This window comes from Melanaphis sacchari, unplaced genomic scaffold (genome assembly GCF_002803265.2).
Source record: "Melanaphis sacchari strain LSU unplaced genomic scaffold, SCAv2.0 Contig79_pilon_pilon, whole genome shotgun sequence".
Lineage (NCBI taxonomy): Eukaryota > Metazoa > Arthropoda > Insecta > Hemiptera > Aphididae > Melanaphis > Melanaphis sacchari.
In genome coordinates this window covers 507,102-528,682 of record NW_020271559.1, presented here as the reverse complement: position 1 = coordinate 528,682, position 21,581 = coordinate 507,102, and the positions used below count along the sequence as shown (strand labels likewise).

Here is a 21,581-nt window from a genome sequence, read left to right as displayed (position 1 = left end):
AATCCAAAATGTATTCTTCATATTTTTCAAAAAAATTAAGAGTAAAACTATACCTACTTTAAATTATAATTATTAAACATTCAGTAAATTATTGCCCTCTTATAATTTTAGTGACAGACATGAGCCAAGGACAAATAATTGTTTGACCCGTATCATAACATTGACCCTTGTCAAAAACCTTGGTTAACTATTTCTGTGAGGATATGTCCTTTAATTTGATACCATCAGTTTCAATAGGTACACTGACAACGTTTTTAGATACATCCACTGAATTCCAGTATTTTACTCGTTAATAATTCATGTTTGTGATATTTGTAAAAAATGGAGACATTTCATTTCCTTCATGTTGACAAACTACAGAAATATTTATTGTCAAAATAAAATAAATGTATCTATGTTATCATTATTGTCAGAGTTGAATATTTAATTTAATATTTATATTTATATTATTAAACATAGTAAATTATTGTTAAAATCACATATAACCTTATTTCAAAAATTCTGATTTAGATTTATATTATACTCTATTGATAGTATCATTATCGGTTCATTGATTTATTTATGTTATATTTATTAGTTTTAGTATCAGTATCCATGTATATTATATTAAAAATCAAAATCGTAATGTACGGCACAACAATTATAACTAACAGTGGCGTATCCAGAAGGAGGGGGGTGGCCACGGAGGCCATGCCCCCCCTCGTTGGCCTTATTTAATAGATTTTGTTTTAAAGATTTATATTTATTTGTATGCATGAACGCATACTACAATAATACTCTTATACCAGCATTACATACACTTATAATTTTGTTGGGATTAACCCGTTTTTATTATTAAATTACTATTACTATTTATTATTATGTATATATATATATATATATATATATATTAACTTAATGACTGACTGAAAATATAAACAAATTATTTGCACTATAAACATTAAATATTTGGTTTATTTTATTTTTTTTGTTTTTGGTAGTAGGTAGTATATATGGTAAAATTTTAGACAGTGTGTGCCCCCCCCCCCCCTAAAAAAAATCCTGGATACGCCACTGATAACTAACATATACTTATATTTTTAAAACATGAGAATAAATATATAAAATATAATTTTCATATACATTTTATGTATATAAAATACTAAATAATTATATTTTGATTTTATTATTTGGTAAATAAACTTTAGAGTAATAATTGGTTTTAATAACTAATCAAAAAAATAAATAATATGATAATACATAATAATTTTAACAGTTTTCAAAAAATTATTTATTTTTTTTTTTTTTTTTTTTTTGATATAGGTATTTATTAAATCATAAATATTTAGTTCTCAAATAAAATATAAATTTTATAATGTATATAAATTTCAAAAATATTGAATTAGATACTAAATTATAAGGTAATTTTGTATTAAATTTTAAAATTCTAATGCAAAATTATAAATAGGTAAAAATTAATTGTATTCAATACTTACTGATTTCTTAAAAGTTTTATTTTAAACCTGTTCGTGGTAATTTTATCAAAAAATATATTCTTTTTTTCCAAATAAAACGCTTTTAGTACATGGAATACAGATATTTAAGCTACCCAATGCATTTTTTTGATAAAATCTAAAATAACAATTTAAAGATCCACTTTCATAGACTGTAGATATTTTTCAAGAATGAATAAAGTCAGTAATGAATTTCTGCACTCATTCTTGTTAAGATAATAAATAACTTCTCGTTTGGGATTCGATTGTTTTAGGCGGTCGCTAACCTTTTGGACTCCACGGACTACTAAATCCAAAACTCTAAATTCTACGGACTACTTATACTCATAAATTTTAAATACCAAATCAAAAAAAAATTAAATTAACGCATATTTTTTAAAATATCAATAAAGGGTTTATTTTGTTAATAACAAAATTATTTAAGTTAGTTTCGCTATTATTAATTACAAAAAAAAATTAAAAAATTAAACTTAAAATAAAGATTGGATTTGAATTATTATTATTCTTAGAACGTATTACGATAGCGATATTAGGCCTAATTATTTTATAACATGCGATAATTATGACAATATTATTACTTGTTTATTCTTGTTTGTCGTAAACTGAACCTACAACGACATTATACAATACTTTTGTATATAAAAATTATAAACACAACATTACAAATAATGTTCAAATTTTTTTGTGGACCACCAAATTTTTACCAAGGACCACCCAGTTGGCGACTGCTGTTTTAGATTGAATTTGCATTAGGTGTTATCAATTATTATTATTAATTATTTAGTTTAAATAAAAATAATGTTTAATTCATATAATACCTTTGAATTTGTTACATACGTGTTAGGTTTTTACTTCATTGACAAATAACTTAATTATTTTACCAACTAATAATAAATCATAACTTATTTTTTTCACAGTTTTTCTATTTTAATAAAATTTCTCAAGACTTTAATAAATATTAAATAAGGTTACATCATTTATTCATTTGAATTTTAGAAATAATTTTGACTTTTCTATACTTCAATAATTTAACAATATGTTCTTACAACCAGTATATACAATCATGACATTGAATAGTTTATGTATAATATTATTGATAAAATATATTTTTAAATGCATTGATTTGGTGACAAAACATAATATTACAAATATGTATAATACATTAATGGTTTATTAAAATAAAAGTACAATGTAATATATTATATAATATGTAGCAAATAAATGAATCCCTATATTTACTTATATCGTTTCTTTTTATCCTCCTACATAAAATTACACAAAGACTTTAATCCACAACTACTTTACTATAGGAAACATTTAAACATTTATTTATTTGTTCAATACAATTGATTTATATTTATACAGGGTTCAGTATACTTTCTTAATGAATCGAATTATTAATGTAATCAACAGCTTATCTAAGGAATAATGTATGAGTATAGGTATATTGTTAATATTATTATACCACGATGGAAAATAAGGAAATAGTGTGTTGACATTTTGTACTTAATGCATTTTTATTTTGTTATTCACTTAACAGGTTTTTAAAACGTATTAAAAATTTTTATTTAATATTTTAATTATTAATTAATTTTTAATTAATCCAACATCAAGCAGTGCTCGTGCCAATGAATATAATAATATTTAAACCCTTTTCATTTTTTAATCAAAATAAAATCGATATATTTTTTCGGTTATTTTAACACATTAATTTGTATTAATGATTATAAGAAGTGGGTAAGCCTCAGTTTTTTTTTTTTATTTTTTTTTTTTTTTTTAGTAATCGGTGAAATTGTTTGTAATACAGCAATTAACTGCTAAATACATAAGATCGTTGGAAAAAAAAGACAAAAAAAATATCAGATAGTCTAAACGCGACGTCCAATACCAATATTATTTCCATAAAAACTATAATCATAATGTAGACGATTTAAGATATGTCCGCAAAACCGTTTTTGCCACGCAATAGATAGATGAATGAATAGATAAGAAGAACTTGCATTATTCAAATTTCAAACAATATTATTTATCGATGTAGTGGCGAGCACTTAGTATTGTTGGCGTTGTTGCTTATCATGTTATGAATTCTACACAACACGCGATATCTGCTGGGGTCAACTGCAGTAACCATACTACGTCACCTACAACAACGCTGGTCCTCGATTACATCTCATAATAATGCGTCGGGCAGCTGTCCCACTTTCCAAACATCAACGGCGGCAGTGGCAGCTTTCACAAAGGCGCCGCAGCAACTATCGAGAAAAAGATAGAATTTTAACGCACTCACTTAACGCGTGCTCGACAAAATATAGTGTGTATGTTTTTCATCGTATCTCGACGGCTGTGGTTTATGTGCACAGTGAGACAGAACAAAATACTCGAACAAATGACTCACTTAACGTTGACGTCTCTATCTCTGTATAAAAGAAGTCGAAAGAAGTGGCGGACAGCGTAAACATCAGAGAAGCCCTATATTTTGACCTATTAGGTATAAGACACACGCGGATTACCCGATTCCTATCTACTAAAGACTATATAATATACAGTTTGATACGGTCGATGTGCGCCCATACCGTAGATACTTAAATTAAACCTCTCCTCCTAGCTCGGGAAAGGGTAATACAGCCAAAAGTCGGTTTAGAGTTGTCCTCTCATTTTTTTTTTCCAGCAACGATTTTAGATAGGTATATGTAATGCTGATCCCCCTGAAGAGGCTTATTCGTTTGTTGCTGCAACTCTAATCACACGTTTCTTAAGTTTTTAAAATATTGTGTCCCATTCATTGGTTTTATTGCTGAAAGATTGGAAATTGCACGAGATTTTAATCTTTAAGATTGATGAAATCCATTTCGTATATTTGTAAACAATTTTTTTTTAAATGTTATTCTTCTGGGTATAACAGAAACACATTTCTTTTTCAATTAAAATTCAAACACTGTTCAATCCTTAAATTCATGTAATTATAAATTACTGTTGTTTGGTATAATAAAAAATAACTATATAAATCAGAATTAATTTTAACTGTGATTATTGATAGAAAGACCTCTTTATAAACGTATTCTACAATTGAAATAAACTTTAATTACGCACATTTTACTTGCAGTAAGTATAATTATTTTTCTAATTTATAGCAATTAAAAACTTTAATTTAATTGTTTTTCGCAAAACAATCAAAATATCAGAAAATTCTTATTTTAACATTAAATTAAAATATATTTCAGAGCACTTCCATTACCTTCTTAAAACTTTACTATATTTTTAGCAATAAAATACTATTTCAACTATAACTGAGACAAGCCATACTAACCACCTTAAGCATATATTTTACTAGTAGAGAGACATATTATGAAGATTTTAAAGCTCTTCTACTTACATAACCAAAAAGAAAATTCACACGTCACAAACCCTACAATAACTTTCTCGCGTCGTTAAATGTTTTAAATTACAGTATAAAAATAGTTTTTTTTCTTAACTTTGGTCATTAACAAAATTGTTAGGGAAGCATGAGAAACACTCAAGATACTTAATATTAAATTTATATGGAGTTTTACTTACAAACAGCCATGATTAATTAAATTACATTAAAAGCACTTTATATGAGAAGATTTACTTTGGTTTGTTTAATAAACATATTAGATACTTTCTTAACCAGAATTTTAGATCTTTGTATTATTTCTGATGAATTATTTTTGATTTTTTACACTTAAAACTTTATTTTATGCTTAATAAACCTTTACTACAATATTGGGTACTTGAATTCTTATTCTATATTCGACGCAACAAAATTTATAAAAAGTAAAATACGGACCTCATATGCGAATACGATGTACCAACCACTTTTTTTAAACCAGGTTATCTTAGGAAAAATAGCAATAATTTAGCCTCTAAGATTTATTGTTGACACGCATTCGATTTCATAATAGCATTTAATACGATACAAACAAAAGCAACTGTAATATATAAATATTATATCTATCTAAACTAACTAGCACATAATTTTGTAGTCACTTTATTAAAATATCACATTTTTTTTTTATTTTTATAATGTTTAAGATTATAAAAAAATGTAAAAGAGGAATAATAGATAACCGCTCTGCTGTACACAAGGTGTGGAGTACGCTCCGTCAATAAAAAGTAAATCACAGTAATGTTTATGCTAAATGATTGCATACTTTAAATCAATGAAAGTCTATTCACTTATATTATAAAGTATATTTTAAGATATACTCATTCTAACTATACAGTAATTTATTTGACTATTAATCATACAGTTAATTTAATTCACTTTTTGTATTTTAAAATGCTATTGTAGGTATAAAATATAATAGTATATCAAACTAATATTTTTAAATCACAACAAAATAACTATAATTGTTTTTCTTTGTTTAAATATCTAATTGTGTCCAAATTTAAATTTAAAAAAAAGTATGTTTGCATATTTTTCATTTTTTTTTTTTTTTTATTATTGGTTAAACCTATTAGTTATTTATGAGAAACTTTATACTATAATTTATACTTTGAATTCATAGCTTAATATTTTTTACATTTTTAACTATAAAGTCATTAACAAATTTTATTAATTTTAACGAATTTCGCCCAAACTTAAATTTCAAATCCTCATAAATAAAAATATCTATATACTTATAATATATTTTAAATAGCTATAATAACAACTTATGAGAAATCTGATATTATATATTCAAACTTTTTGAATGAGCAAACAATTTATTGTCAGTGTTCATAGAAATAAAACTAAAAAAATTCGAAGATGTCTATAAATAGCACAAAAATATTCAAAATATTAAAAAATTATGTCATGACATGTGAATTTATAGAATAACCATTTAATAAAAATGTTAAGTATCTAAAATTATTCATTTTTTGTGTAAATTCACATCATTCAATTAAAAAAAAAAAACTACCAAGTAAGCATAATAATTCTAATTTTCCTTAATTTTAGATTCTGATCATTGTGATGAAAAAATTTTTTTTACAATAATGTGTGCATTTTTTTTTTTTGCGTTTATGTGTATATACACAATCGATTTTTAACATTGACAATAGTTTCACATAAAAAAATTAGCTTTAGTTTATATTTTAAAATGTTCACCAAATGTTTCTATGCATAATATAATTTTCAAAATACTTCGACTTTTTTTAAGATATTTATAGACATTTCAAATTTCCTATTTTATTTAGATTTTTTTTTTTTTGATTTCGATAAAAAATTTGCTATAGCGTGAAGTTGACTCACCCGTCAAGTTAAACCAGACGATAGATGGGTTACTAGATTTTATCAATGTGTATATTGTATATTTGCGCAATGAGTTTTACAATCACCGTTCTATTACAAAGGTAAATAACGTATATTATATAACCCCTAACAATAATTCTCCCAAACCAATTTCATTGTCTTATCAGATCTTCTAGGTTCTAGGATAACTAGTAACCATCATAAATATACATTTCTACTAGGGTGCTTTACTACTACTATCGAATAAACGATTCAATTCAATAAGAATTTCAGCAGCGCTCACTAAGGTTACCTCTACGTGTATGTACATTATTTTCAAATAAAAGTTTTAACAATTAATTAAATACTTAACATTTTAATTAATTCACAGTAAACTTTCTAGTAAAAACCTAAGAAAATCAAGATACAAATAAATATTAATTCGAATTTATTAGTTCCGCCATAAAAATTAAATATATTGTTTTGACATAAATAAATATAAAATAAAAAGTACATTATTTATAACGTTGTAAACAGTGTTGAGTAACCTATTGCAAAAATATCATTATTGTTGTTTTTTTAAAGTGGACCCTATGAATGTATTTTTTTTTTAAAAATAAAAGAAAATACCTAACAACAATAATGTTGCCTTTTGTGTTTCATATCTACTCCATTATATAATGCATTACTGAATACCATAAACTTTTATACAACTAATTATAGAATATGGTATAGACACAAAGTATACTTATTTAAAATATTTCAAAATTTATTTTGTTAAATTTATTAAAACGTTAGCGCATTTACCCAAAACAGAACACTTTAGGGCGTAAATCCATACAACGTTTGGGCGTAATATTTCTCTTCATAACAGTATGTTTGGGCACATATTTTTTGCATATATTAGTATATTATACTAAATCTGAACCTATTGGCTTTACCCAGAGGCCAGAAGACACCGTAAAGAGGTTGGCTCAATAGTCTTCCAAAAATATTTAAATTAAATTTATTTTTAATGCCCTAATTTAATATTTTTATTTATATTTATTAATATTATTGTATAATATTATTCTATTAATTAATTTTTTCTACCGCAAAACGTGATCCTAATATTTTTATATAATTTAGTATATTTTTTCAAATTCATACGTTTCCGAATATGCTTTAACAAACTTTTGTTTTTCTTTGATTTCTTTTTTTAATCTAACTTTCGATTACTAGTTAAAATATTCAATATTGTGCCCAAACGTGTTAACATTTTTCAAGTAATTTTTTTAAACTGAGCCCAAATGGGTAATTGTCACAAAAGGTTCCAACGAGCGGTGTGAAATAGAAATATATTATACCTACATTATATTTTTATTCTCATTTAATCAACCAGTGATTTCAATGTGGAGCAACCAGGAACAATCAGTTACACGATACTTTTCGTCTGTAACCATAATGTTTATATGAAAATGGTTTTAACACTTGTATAGTCGGACGTTAATATACTGTGTGCAATGTGTACGACATAATACAACAATCATATACACGCGATAAAATTGTAACAATTTCAAATGTTGTACCTACATTTTCGTTATACATTTTATCTGACTTATTCTGACGTCGTTTTTAAATAAAAGATTTTATATTTTATTCTATGCACTTAAAATAACGACCACAATGTATTTCTTTCGTTCCTGCATATTATTATGTTTCTCGACTTCTCAGTCCTCGGTCCGCTTATTTTCTGTATTTGTGATTAATTTTAATCTTGAATTACAAATAACAGTCTTACATCATTTTTAATTCATTTAAATGAAATTAAGTTCCAAAAGAATAACTCTACTCATATTTTACCTTTTTCTACTAATTCGACTCTCTCGTAATTTGGTTATTATTTTTAATTTCCATTCTCACTTTTTAAACAAAAATCCTTTACAACACCTAAATTAATAAATATTTAAAGAAAAACTTTAACTATTAAAAAAATAATAGATACTCATACAAAATTCTAATTTTTAGTAAAATATTAAAATGTATACATTGAAAATAAATCGTACTATTTACAAATAATTTAAACTATCATCAACATTTATAAACTTATGTAAATAGATTAAAAATATTTAGTATAATTTCTTCTATAAAAAATTAACATGATTCTGAATAGCGTAAGACATCTGAGTAAGAGTTTCAAATCAAACATTTTTTTTTTTTCTGTAAATAGTTACATAATACTTGTATAATATATAACACTTAATATTTTGATTTCTGGATCTGGAATTCTCCAAAAACTTTATAGACATAAACATACATATACGATAATATACTAAACACAGATATGATTTTCCAACATTTTTCTAGAAAGCTACAAAAATGTATCTTTAACAAGAAAATTTTACTATTTTAAGTAGCCGTTTAACGTATCAATCTATTTATCATAACAAAATATTGGATATTTCTTATGATTCAGAAAATAATATTCCTGAACGCTTGACATTTTTACCATTATTGTTTAAGTATTAAGTATTACTTTAAAACAATACAATATTAAAAAATATCAAAATGTTTATAGTTAAATATAGAATGAATTTAAACCTTAATAATATCATGAAAATTATAACTATTTTAATATACCTACTTATTTTAGTAACAATTGTGTTCTTTGTATATAAATTAAAACAGTTAATATTTTAAAAGGTTAATTTAAAGTAAAAAGATACTTAAGTATTTCTATATATAAGCAATATTATAATCGCACAAAGAATTAAAAAGTGATTTTTATTTTGGTAAGTACCTACCTACTTTAAATTTTAGATTTAAAAAATAAACTAGCTACCAGCTACTGCATTATAGTTATTGAATTATTTTTAAATTTATTTGTTTTTAATGCCTCTAATACATTATTATTATTTAATTTATGATTTAATGAATAATCTTTGTTTCTAATTAGAAACTTTCTAACTTTTTGTAATTAAGTATTCATTTAAGATAAACAATTAATAGTAGGTAGTTAAAATAGCTTAAAATAAGTGGTAGTTGAATCAGAACCTACCCACGTCCAACAAAATAATTAAACATCAACACGAAAAAAACTTAAAGTTTAATATTTTGTACTAGGTATATGTTAAAAATATTTAGGTAAGACATTTAGATATAGACAGTTTAGTTAATAGGTACCTACCAGGTAGATAGGAACTTATCTATGTTTATTAATTGTAGTTACAGGTATATAATATTATATATATTTACCTTGTCGGAGTTATAAATAAAATGGTCAACATTTCTCTATTTTCTGTCTTAAAAAATTGTTTTTATTGCTATTTAATTATTTAAGTATTTTACAAAATATGTATAGGTACCTATTTAAATGGTCTTATATGTAATAATAACCATAGCTAAATATATTTATTTTTACACAACGTTTTCACAAGCATCAGTGGTTCAGTGGTAGAATGCTCGCCTGCCACGCGGGCGGCCCGGGTTCGATTCCCGGCTGATGCAGAAATTTTTATTGATATTTTTAATAAACCAAAAACCCATGTTATCCGATAATTTTTAATTATAAATCTATGAAAAACATAGAAATACTTTTCTTTGTTTTTAACCTAATCATATGACCCGCTAATTTGATAATACTTTAACTATCAAATGTTTTACGTTTATTAAAATAATAATGTGTATTAAGTTATATAAAAGTTGAAAGTGCATATAATACAAATTCTTATATTATACTAATATATCCCTTAAACTCTTCTTTTTTAATATAATAAAAATATATAGATATCTGCTTATTAATTTATAAATTATAACTCGAAACTTAAAAAAATGTACATATTATAAACTATGCACAGGATAATCCTTTTAATATACCTACATAGTGCTAATAAATTATTTTCTCAGTATATTTATAGTTAGTTTATTTTTTTTTTTTAAGTTAATTAATTTTATGAAAAAAAACTTATCTATTATATTGTTCCGTGCAACAGAACACGTTAAATCAAATTAGAGTTATTGAATACATAATCTAATATTAATACATTAAAAATTGCTGCTGTACAATAATTGTACATTTCCATAATTTAAATATTTTTTAAAAAATTACCAATTTCATGAATAATTCTGAACATTTACGATTTTCCTAATATCTAGGTTCATTATAATTATATATCTGTGTGTTTCAGTTTAAATATGTATATAAAGTGTGAAACTGTAGAAGTAAACGTGAGAGTAATAATTGAAGATCTTTCTGATAAATTTAAAGGCCGACGAAATTCGTTTAATTAATGGAAAACAATGGCTGTTATATTAATATAATCGAGACATTTTACTAAGCAATATATAGCTTCGAAACATCAGCGTGCTTGCATTTTACTATATAATTTTATTAATTGAACATCATAACCCAGATTAATCGTTTAAAGATGATGCAGACAATTATTTCTATAAAGTACATGTGTTATTTATGATAATATTATTTTATGCAGTCCCCTTGCATTAAAACTACCTAAATATTTGATAATTTCATGATCACATTTCGAAATATTAACCAACATATTTACACTCTAAATATTATGTGAGGTTACATTAAGATTTTGTTGTATTATAAAATTAGAAGAACATTATTTAAGAATTATAGTTATAGTATTTGAACTTTAATTACAAACTACTTGAAAGTTAAAGTAGTATATTTTATTATTCTAAATAATAGATTTTCAGGAAGTCATTTTTCTATATAAAATTGTTTTTGACCACTATATAAGACTACTTTGTTAAAACGAACAGTACTTATAAAAGACATAAAAGAAAAAAGCTTTATTCGAAATAATTACTTTGTAAATTAGATTTTATATCCCATTGTTTTTATTATTACTTAAAATGAAGTAAATATAACTAAGATAATTTATTTTGTCTCGAGAAAACAAATACCTAATAAGTTAAAAATTAAAGAAAAATTCATATATTTAAATAAAACAAAAACAACATATTTTTCAGTGTGATTTTCAAATGGAATTAGTTTTTAAGTTCAACAATTTATCATAGCATTTTTCATTTTCTATTTTTAAAACCTATTTCAAGTCTAGATTTTTATTGGATAATAAAAAACATCGTCAAACTGGTTGAAAGATGACTTTTTTTAGATTAATGGCCTCGAATGGTCGAATGACTATTGAATAGTTAAAGCAGTAAAATGTGAAGTATTTTTTGATAGATTATGCCGTTACAGCATGATAACATCAGTTCAAATTCTACATTTTATTTAATACCAAACTCAATTTCTTGAATAAGCATATTCTTTTTATAAATTATTTATACATAATATAATTATTAATTAATGTTGAAAATAAATAAGATAAAACTATAATTCATGAATTATAATATTAAATAAAACCATAATTTATTAACTTAAATTTTAGTTTATATATTTATTTACTAGATCAATTTTAAATAGGTAACTAATAAAAATGTATTCATAATAATATAAGTTAATACGTACTTAAATAAAATATATATATATATGCTTAATATTTATTTATTTTTACTGCTGAGCTATAATAGTGATAACATAATCACATGTATACTACGATTCACTACCTACAAGTAATTTTCATTATGCATCACATTGTTTAAAATAATAACATTAAAAAAAAAAAATAATAATAATAATACTACAATGCAATTATAAGAATAGTTTCCAAATTTAATAATTTTGACTATTATATATTAATTATAGTTCATCAAGTTTACTTCCGTATGAATGTTGATACGTACATATTATTATTATTATTTATTTGTACTTAAACTTTATTTGAAACAAAGTTCTATTTGTGAAATATTAAAAACAAAGTTTTTATCATTTTTTTTCTTCAAAATAAAAAATAAATATTATATTATTGCATAAAAAATAAAATTATTGTTTAATTTTATTATTATATTTTCGTAAATATAATTTCTAAGAAAAAATAATCTAAAAATATATCGAAGTTATAATTTGTTTATTTATTAAAATTTTATATTATTAATGTTAAGCTTACAATTTATTATAGTTGATTGCTATTTGTTTAACTTAAATGTCACATGTTAGTTATTGATTTATATATACGTTTTTGATTTCAAAGTGAAAATTTACCCAATATAAATAAGAATGCTATAGATTTAAATTAAATACAATGAACAAAAATATATATATTTCAAATCTATTCTTAAGAAAAAAAAACTTAAAAACAACTAAAGTGATACTCAACTTGAATTATTTAAAAGGTAATGCAATTGATTTTATTACATTAGTGAGATAAAGACTTAAGAATAATTTGTGGCAAAAATTGCGATTGAAGATGTTTGAAATACGCCTTCTCCACATTTATAATGGTGGGTAGTAGGTACCTACGTAATGACAACTTATATCCAATCCACACTACACTGTTAACATTTATTTCTTGTTAAATCTCATTTTGTTGTATTGTACATTTACTATAAAGTGTCTTGTTTTTATAAACCAGATAAATCCATTAAGAGTATGTGTACTACGTAACAAATAGTAAAAATGTTTAAATACATTTTAATATTTCATTGATGTAATTTATATATCTATAGATTACAGTTATTTATGAAAATATAGAGAGTTCTACGATAATTAATTATATGCTTTTATACGTTTATAACCCAGACATATAATTATAATATTAAAAACAACGCTAAATGTATATGTAAAATATGACAAATAACATTTAAATTTCTTCAAAAGAGGCAATAATTTACTAGTAAGCTCATTGAAGATATTAATAGAAGTGATAGTCACCAATTAGTAAGGTAACTAAAGATCATTTTAAAGTGATTTTATTTAATTCTAAGTATTTATTAATATCACATTAGTCATTAATAAAAAAATGTTATTTTACTCTCCACATATTTTTCTTAAGACATTCTTAATTGTCAAACTATTATAGTTGTAATAATTTCTATTACAAACAATTATTTAAAACGTAGTTGAAGCAACAATCTATAAATTAATTTAAATTTCCGAATTATTTTTTACAAATTTTTATATTTGTGTGTAATCAACTTCAACAAAATATTCGTTTTCAAAATTTAAGCTTCTTAAAAATTGTATACGTAACACAATTTCAAAGAATCATCAAAAAAATTTTACTATTTTGAATCATTTACTTTGAACAGTATACATGTAATTCTAGGTAAAATTATTATCAAATAAAGCCGATAAAATCTTAAATATTATAAAACTGAAATTAAATAAAAATCGAATGTTTATTACATAAGAAAAAATACGTTTATCTTTAAAATACTTAAAACTCATAAGAAATTAAAATTTAAAACATTCTAGTTACAAAAAAATATTTGTTATTGCGGGGTTGAAAGTCGAGTTATGAAAATCTATGAAGTATTTAAAAATTACTGTCGTATTGAGTTAGGTTGGTGATGATTTGTACACTTAAATTTGAAATATAAAAATGAAAAATAAAAAATATTAAAATAAAAATACATTATAAGAATCTTTAAAACACGCAAATAATTTAGTCGGAATTATGTCATAATTAAAGCTTAAGAAATATTTTTCCTTCAACAGTAGATATCCAAAATTGAAATTTTTTTTTCTTGACGAGGTATGTATTGGTTTTACAATAATGTTATTTCTTTTTCTTTTCAATGAGTACACATTTTATGACAAAACAAATGATCTAAAAGTTTCAGTACACCTATCAATCAATAAAATCAATGAAAATCAAGTCTGGAGCTTTGTAAAACTAATTTTTCGATTTTGCCAATTTTAATAGTTATCTTAAGTGTATCAATGTATAAAAGATACAACTAAAAATAGTTTAAAAAATTAAGAAACTTATATAATCGTGATTTTGAATAAGTTACACTCAAAATTATTTTTATTTTTAAAATTAATATGTCTATTTGCATTTTCAAATTTAATACAGCACTTAACGTAACTCTACATCTATGTTAAAACTTCAAATCAACTTGGTCAACCCAACTTCTATAACAGTATTTATTTCTTTTTAATTTCCAATTTAGTTATTTAAAATTGTCTTAGATTTAATAACTTCAAATAAGAAAAATGTTAATCAAAAAATATAAAACGTTAAAAGGGAAGTGTGTTACAAGAATTGCAAAGTGTGTACAAAAAATAATAAAGAAAACAAATACAATACCAGTGCAAAGAATGCAATATTCCACTTTGTGTTGGAATATGTTTTACAGATTTTCATAAAAGCTTATAATTGTTTGAATTATCATTAAAAATACTTTTATTGCCGTATAATCGCTTATAATATATTTGTTATATTTGTATTAATTCTAGTTAGATCATATTTTTAATAATTTTCTAAGGCGAAATAAGTGTGCCAAGTTGTGTTATTTTATTTCTATATACCTACATTAGATCTAATTGATATTATAATATACTTTTTTTAGTTGTTTCAATAAAAAATAAAAAATAAATTAAGAATTTTTTGATATAAATAATATGTTTTTTAGTGCGCTAAATTATAAAACAATAAATTAAAATTAAAAAAAAAAAAAACAACTTTCGATACAATTAAATTTGTAATCGAGATACAACAATATAAAATAATATGTGTTTAGAAGAATTAAAGTATATAGTAAGTTGATAGTATACCTATTACCAATAGAGTACCATTTAACTGCTACAAAAAAAAAAAAACAAAACGTTAATGTGAAATTGTCTTTGGTGTGTACGTAAAAGGTCAATCAAAAAGCGTAACAAAAGATTAACGGTTTCTAATAGATTGTATTTGAATTTGAATAAAACAACTCTTTAATTGATCTCAATTATTATTATTTTTTTTTTTTTTTATCACATCAAATATTAAGCTAAAAAATAATCAATCTATATTAACTGTGAAGATCACTTAAAATATTTAATCGTTAAATACATCGACTAAATAAGTAAATAATAGAAAATGATTACTATCACACAAGTAAATCTAAGTATGCTCTATTACAATACCTAAACAAATATAAAATTATCACCTATATTTTACATTATATTACATTTTAATAATCCTATATTTTCATAGAATATGTTACGTATTTTCACACACAGTGCATTTAGCATATTTCATTCGGTCTATATATGTAAACCAGAAAATAGTAACTCCAATAGAAATACCAATAAAAATATATCATGATAGAATTTTACTAATGTTATTAAAAAAAATTCCTCTTCTAAAAAATCAACATGAAATTTTTCAACTAAAAGACATTCATATTATTTTTTCGGACGGAATTATACATAGCTTTTACATTTTTTTCAATCTCGTTAAACTATTATAAGATTTAATAATAAATTAAAAACATGTATAAAGATAATAACAATAAAATCTTATGAGATGTACTAATATGTTATTTTATCAGTAGCAATTTTCAACAAAAGAGATTGAGAATATTTAAATTGGTCGTTATTTCTTTCAGTAGGTGATATTGAAGGCGTTACTTGCAGCCGGTATACTATTAAAATACTAAATTATATGTTCAACTTCATTTCACACTGTAATCGCATACGACATTTAATAAAATGCCTCTGTTTGAATTTGAAAATACACCAATTCCCTTCCTAAAGGTGTGCGGTAAATTTAAATTCTCATGAGTTGGAATTTTCATTAAATTGAAAAAGTGAACTGAATAGGAAAAATACTTCATGTAAAGATGGAATAATTATATTGACTTAGCAAAACTTTTAATAGTATACCAATGAATAATTCATTTTTGATTTAATGGTGAAATTTATATCACATAAAGTCGACAATAATTATAACCTATATATATAATTAATTTAATTCCATAGTTATTACTTATTTTAATAAAACTAATTAGTTTTTCCACGTAAATAGCTAAAAAAATATAGATAATTGGCTTAAAAAAATTAATTTATACCATGTAAAATTATAATATTTAACATTAAAAAATTAAAATATTCACAACAAATAAAGTATTTTAATATTACTACCTATGAATTAAAATTATATTGTATCTTTTAATGTATTGTGGAATTACGTTAAGTAGAGAAATTGTGATTCTATTTCATGAAATAGATACAAACATTATAATATAGATGCAAAATTTACACTTTAAACGCACTTTTTAAAATGTTTAAAAATAAATAAAATCCACCTTAAGTTATTTATTATAGCTTGTAAAATTCCGTGTAATATTATACTATATTTTATTATTATGTATGCATACATTTATATTGCTAATAATTATTAAATATTACCTATAATTATTTATCTAACGACTTTTTATTATTATTATTATTTCTTATTATTATTACATACATTTAGAAATACCTTTTGAACTTGTTTAATCTAGTGTAAATAAATTAGTTGTAGACTTAAGTTTTAATGCGATTTAATATGCACAAATGTGCATAATATACTGTATAATATAGTATAGTATAGTATAGTATAGTATAGTATAAAATGATAATGAAAAGTAGCTTGTAATTAACTTTTCTTATACACACATAATACATCACTATATTCGATAGAACAATGACAATAAAAGAACTAACTATAGAATGTCATAATTTTTTTTAAATAAAAAAAACTATAAAATTTCAGATTAATATGACAAGAATCTGTGAAAAAATAATTATACATTTGCTAAATGAAGAACAAAAGACACATTAATTATAGGTTTTCAACATCAAAAAAAAAAAAAATAATAAATAAAAATAAAAATACCTTGACTAAATAATATGCTATTATTATTACGATTAATGAAACTTGGGACAATGGTAACGACGTTTAGACAACGGTAATCGTAATGAAAATTACCAAAATCCGAAAAACTCGAAAGTTGGTTTCAACGTGAAAACAATACTTTTTCGTTTGTTTGATATTAAAAGCTTAGTTTATAATAAATTTGTTCCAACAGGTCAAACTCTTAATCAATCTTATGACAAAAAAGTTTTAATCAGGTTGAGAAATTAAATTGGAAGAAAATATCCCGAAAACTTCCAAGCTTGAACATTGGACTACATCACGACAATGTGCCGTTCAATTTATAAGATTTTTCACCGTTAAGCGAATCATCGTTATTCCTCGTCGTCTCTTATTCATTTGGTATTGCATCGTGAAATTTTTTTTCTTAAAACTAAAACTGATCTCCCAATACAATAAGTTTATGGCGTAAAACAATACAAATAAATGCATAGCGCATTGTGTCATCAATTAATAAAACCTAAATTAAAAACTTTAAACAGGGTACATTAAAAATTAGCAAGGCTACAGTAGTTAAAATGTGTCTAAAACTGTAAAATTTACAGTTGAGTGACTAAATACTGTACAATATTTAAAGTGTATTAGTTAATTTTTTAAATTTTGTATTAAATTAAACAAACGTATTTTATATACAAATCTCATATTATAATATATTCAATTAATTTTTAACATTTTTAATCTTAAATTATTTTTGTTATGCGTAATATAAAATGTTTTTAATTTCTACATAACTGTTTGTCTCTCCTTGAAATTATTTCTTCAAAATTGTCAACGTTTCATCATTAATGTGTTTTTTTATACCACCACTGTCCTGTGATGAATCGAGTGAAGCAAGATGGATGAAGAATATAAGGTCTATGTAGTATGATATTCATTATGTACATTATACCTCCATACTACACAGTTAATGATATTATACTGAACAAGCCCCGATACGCTTTGGTTTAGGTGTACCTCGATTCGAATACATAAAATTACTTTATGCTAAAGAGAAATAACACGGTTATTAAAATTGGGTGTACTTTGGTACTGTTAATAATAAACACAAATAACTATTAATCGAATTAAAGTACGTCACGTAACGTGGTGTAGCTAAATTGCCTATCTAGGTCGCCGTATAATCATCACTTAAATAATGAAATACATAGATTTTATAAGAATGTAGGTATATCTTAAAAGATATCGGAAAAACGAATGTATCAATGATGGTACAAAATACAAGTAATGAAATAAAACAACAAAAATGTTCAAGAATAGATGTAGGTAATTTATCGGATAATAGAGAATAGTAATTATATTATGAAAACATTTTTTTAAATGCTTAGTACCTAATTAATTTAACTAAATTCTTTGAAACAAAATGAATTCTAAAATGAATATGTAAATATCAGTGCAACATCAATATATATTTGTTATTGTTTATTAGTTCAGTAGTACTTAAACTGTGGTCCATGGCCCCTTTAGAGTCCACAACACTCATGTCGGGGGTCAGGAGAGACTCTACTGGTGGCCCCAGCCTGAACACATAGGGTAAAATATTTTGTGGAAAAAAAAAAGTATTCAAAAGGAAATTGATAAGAGAGACTTCATGATTTCTAAAAATCTTTCATTGGAAATTCGTGTTCAAAAAAATTAAAGAACTACTATACTAGTTATTAATTATTATAATGCAATTGGTAGATTCTAAATAAAATATTTAACAACGACCATTTCCTAATCATTTAATATAGTTAATAGTTTATTCAACAAACTCGTGTAGTCTAAATTAATTTATCTACTCTCCCAATATATATATAAACCATTAAAATTTAATTTCGTAAATCAACATATCGGTAGTGATTTTTTTTATTCAAATTAACAATGAAACTACATTTCAAAAAGCTTTCAATTTACAGTACAGAATTCGATGTTATTTCCTATTCTATTTGATAAAGTCTAATTGTTTATCAAATCAACTATATATGGAATGCATAAATATATTTTCAATATCCGTTTTTCGAAGATTATATAAGATCGAACTCTGTGTATTAACTGTTATATAAATTACTGTACTAGCTTATTATTATAACACGTATGATAAAAATAAGTATTCACAGTTATTATAATTCATATTTATATTTATTTAATAAAATTATAAACAAGTACCTATAAAACAATGAATGTACAATTTTATACTATGTGTATTGTATATATTATATTATTAATAAGAAAAAAGTGAATAAGTGCCTTTCGGTAGTTAGATAAAATATAATTTTACTTTAGATAATTTTTACAAAATTACATACTTTTCCTTTCATTTAATTATAATATAATATGTAACGATTATAAACAGTCGTATACATTAAATTTAAATACCTTTTTTAAGTGCTATTTAGACAAAATTGTCAAAATTATACTATTGAAATTCAAATAATGCAAATAATGATCATTAATCGATTTCGACAAATACTCTCTGCTCTAAGAATTGGGATCAGATAATGAATAAATTAAACAGAGTAAGTGAGCTATGAGAAGTGTCAACGAATATCATAATTTAATTTCCTATAGAACATTTTATGGAGTTTGAATTATTGATACAAAGACTTGAATTTACCAAAGTTTTAATCAATACCTACTTATTTCAAAATTGAATTTGACAAAACAAACGAGATAGTAAACATATTTGTATGAACACTTAAAGAATTGCATACCATATAAAAAAATATAATTTTAAAATCTATTCATATTCGTTTTAACAAATTATATGATAATTTCAATGCAAGAAAAAAATATATATATATATAGACGTAAAACTAAGACAAGCAACTAAATTAATGAAAAACTGAACTTTAAAATATATTAGTTTTTTCAATGTGAATTTTGTATTACTTCAGATATAATTGCTGCTATTAAAAAATCTTATAAACGATTGATTTTTATTATAGAACTAATCAAGTTTACTTTTTATATTAAGAAAATACTTATATTTAAAAAGAAAAATGTATAATTTAATACAACGTAATTTGCCATTATGAACAATTTTTTGTTATCAATTATCATCAACATTAACAATAGCTAAGTAAATATTTTAACAGTAAACTTTACTCAATTTCTTCAAATCAATAATGATATAGTCTAAACCTAATAATATATAAGAATATATTTTTTCATAACATAATAAAATTATACGAGTATATTATATTATAATATAGCAATTAAATACAATTATATCAAAACTTGATTTTTTTTTATTTATATAAATAAAATATTGTACATTTATTTTGTCTTAGTTATTAAATTTAGTACTAGTAAACAATAAATAAGTACATTTATTTTTTACATTAGAAATAAAATTTAAAAATCAAATAGTAACAATAAAAATAATAAAATAATAAACTTAATATATAAATAAAATCATAAAATACCTATCAAATAAAAAAATATATTTTATCAAAAATTTAATGATTATTCAATCTATATTCCGTTAAATATTCTAAATCTGTCATAAATACACATTTTTATTTATTTTAATAGTATCTATGACAATCAGGTTATATTATTAAAATAAAAAAATCATTGAGTTTGAAACAAAAAAAAAAATTTATTTTGTATTTTATTATGTATTTTTATTTTGTAGTTGAAAATATTGTAATTTCTAAAAGTTTTCTATAAAAAATAGAAAAAAAATAAAAACAAATAAATTAATTTAAAATTGAATAAAATCTAAAATATTATATAGTTTTATATTAAGTATGTCAATATGTAATAATGCACATAACTTAATAATAGTTTATTATATTATATTCTATAACCAACCCATCATTAAAGATCGCTCAATTTTTAAACTTATTAAATAATTTATGATAACTTTTAAATTGTGATTAATAATTAAATAGAGATTACATAGAAATAGCTAATCCAAATAATTTAATCAAAACTATGATTGTTTGCCACAATGATAAATTTTCCTGAAACAAGTCAAATTTATACATTCAATATAATTATACACATGATGTATGTATGTTTGATTAAACCAATGTTCATTTGAATTTAATACTAAAAGTAAAATTTATAGCAAAAGTTGTAAAAACAACTGTAATATTATGTAATTCTATTGTTAAT

The 21,581-nt window shown here is 22.9% G+C and overlaps 1 protein-coding gene and 1 non-coding gene across 2 annotated transcripts in view; one reads left to right on the top strand and one right to left on the bottom strand.

Annotated features, from left to right (window-relative positions):
* LOC112601481 (dopamine receptor 1-like) overlaps nucleotides 1–21,581 on the bottom strand; it is a 210,825-nt gene that overhangs the window by 184,695 nt on the left and 4,549 nt on the right. The window lies entirely within an intron of this gene.
* Nucleotides 10,142–10,212, top strand: Trnag-gcc. The gene has a single exon. It is a non-coding gene; the product is annotated as a tRNA-Gly (tRNA).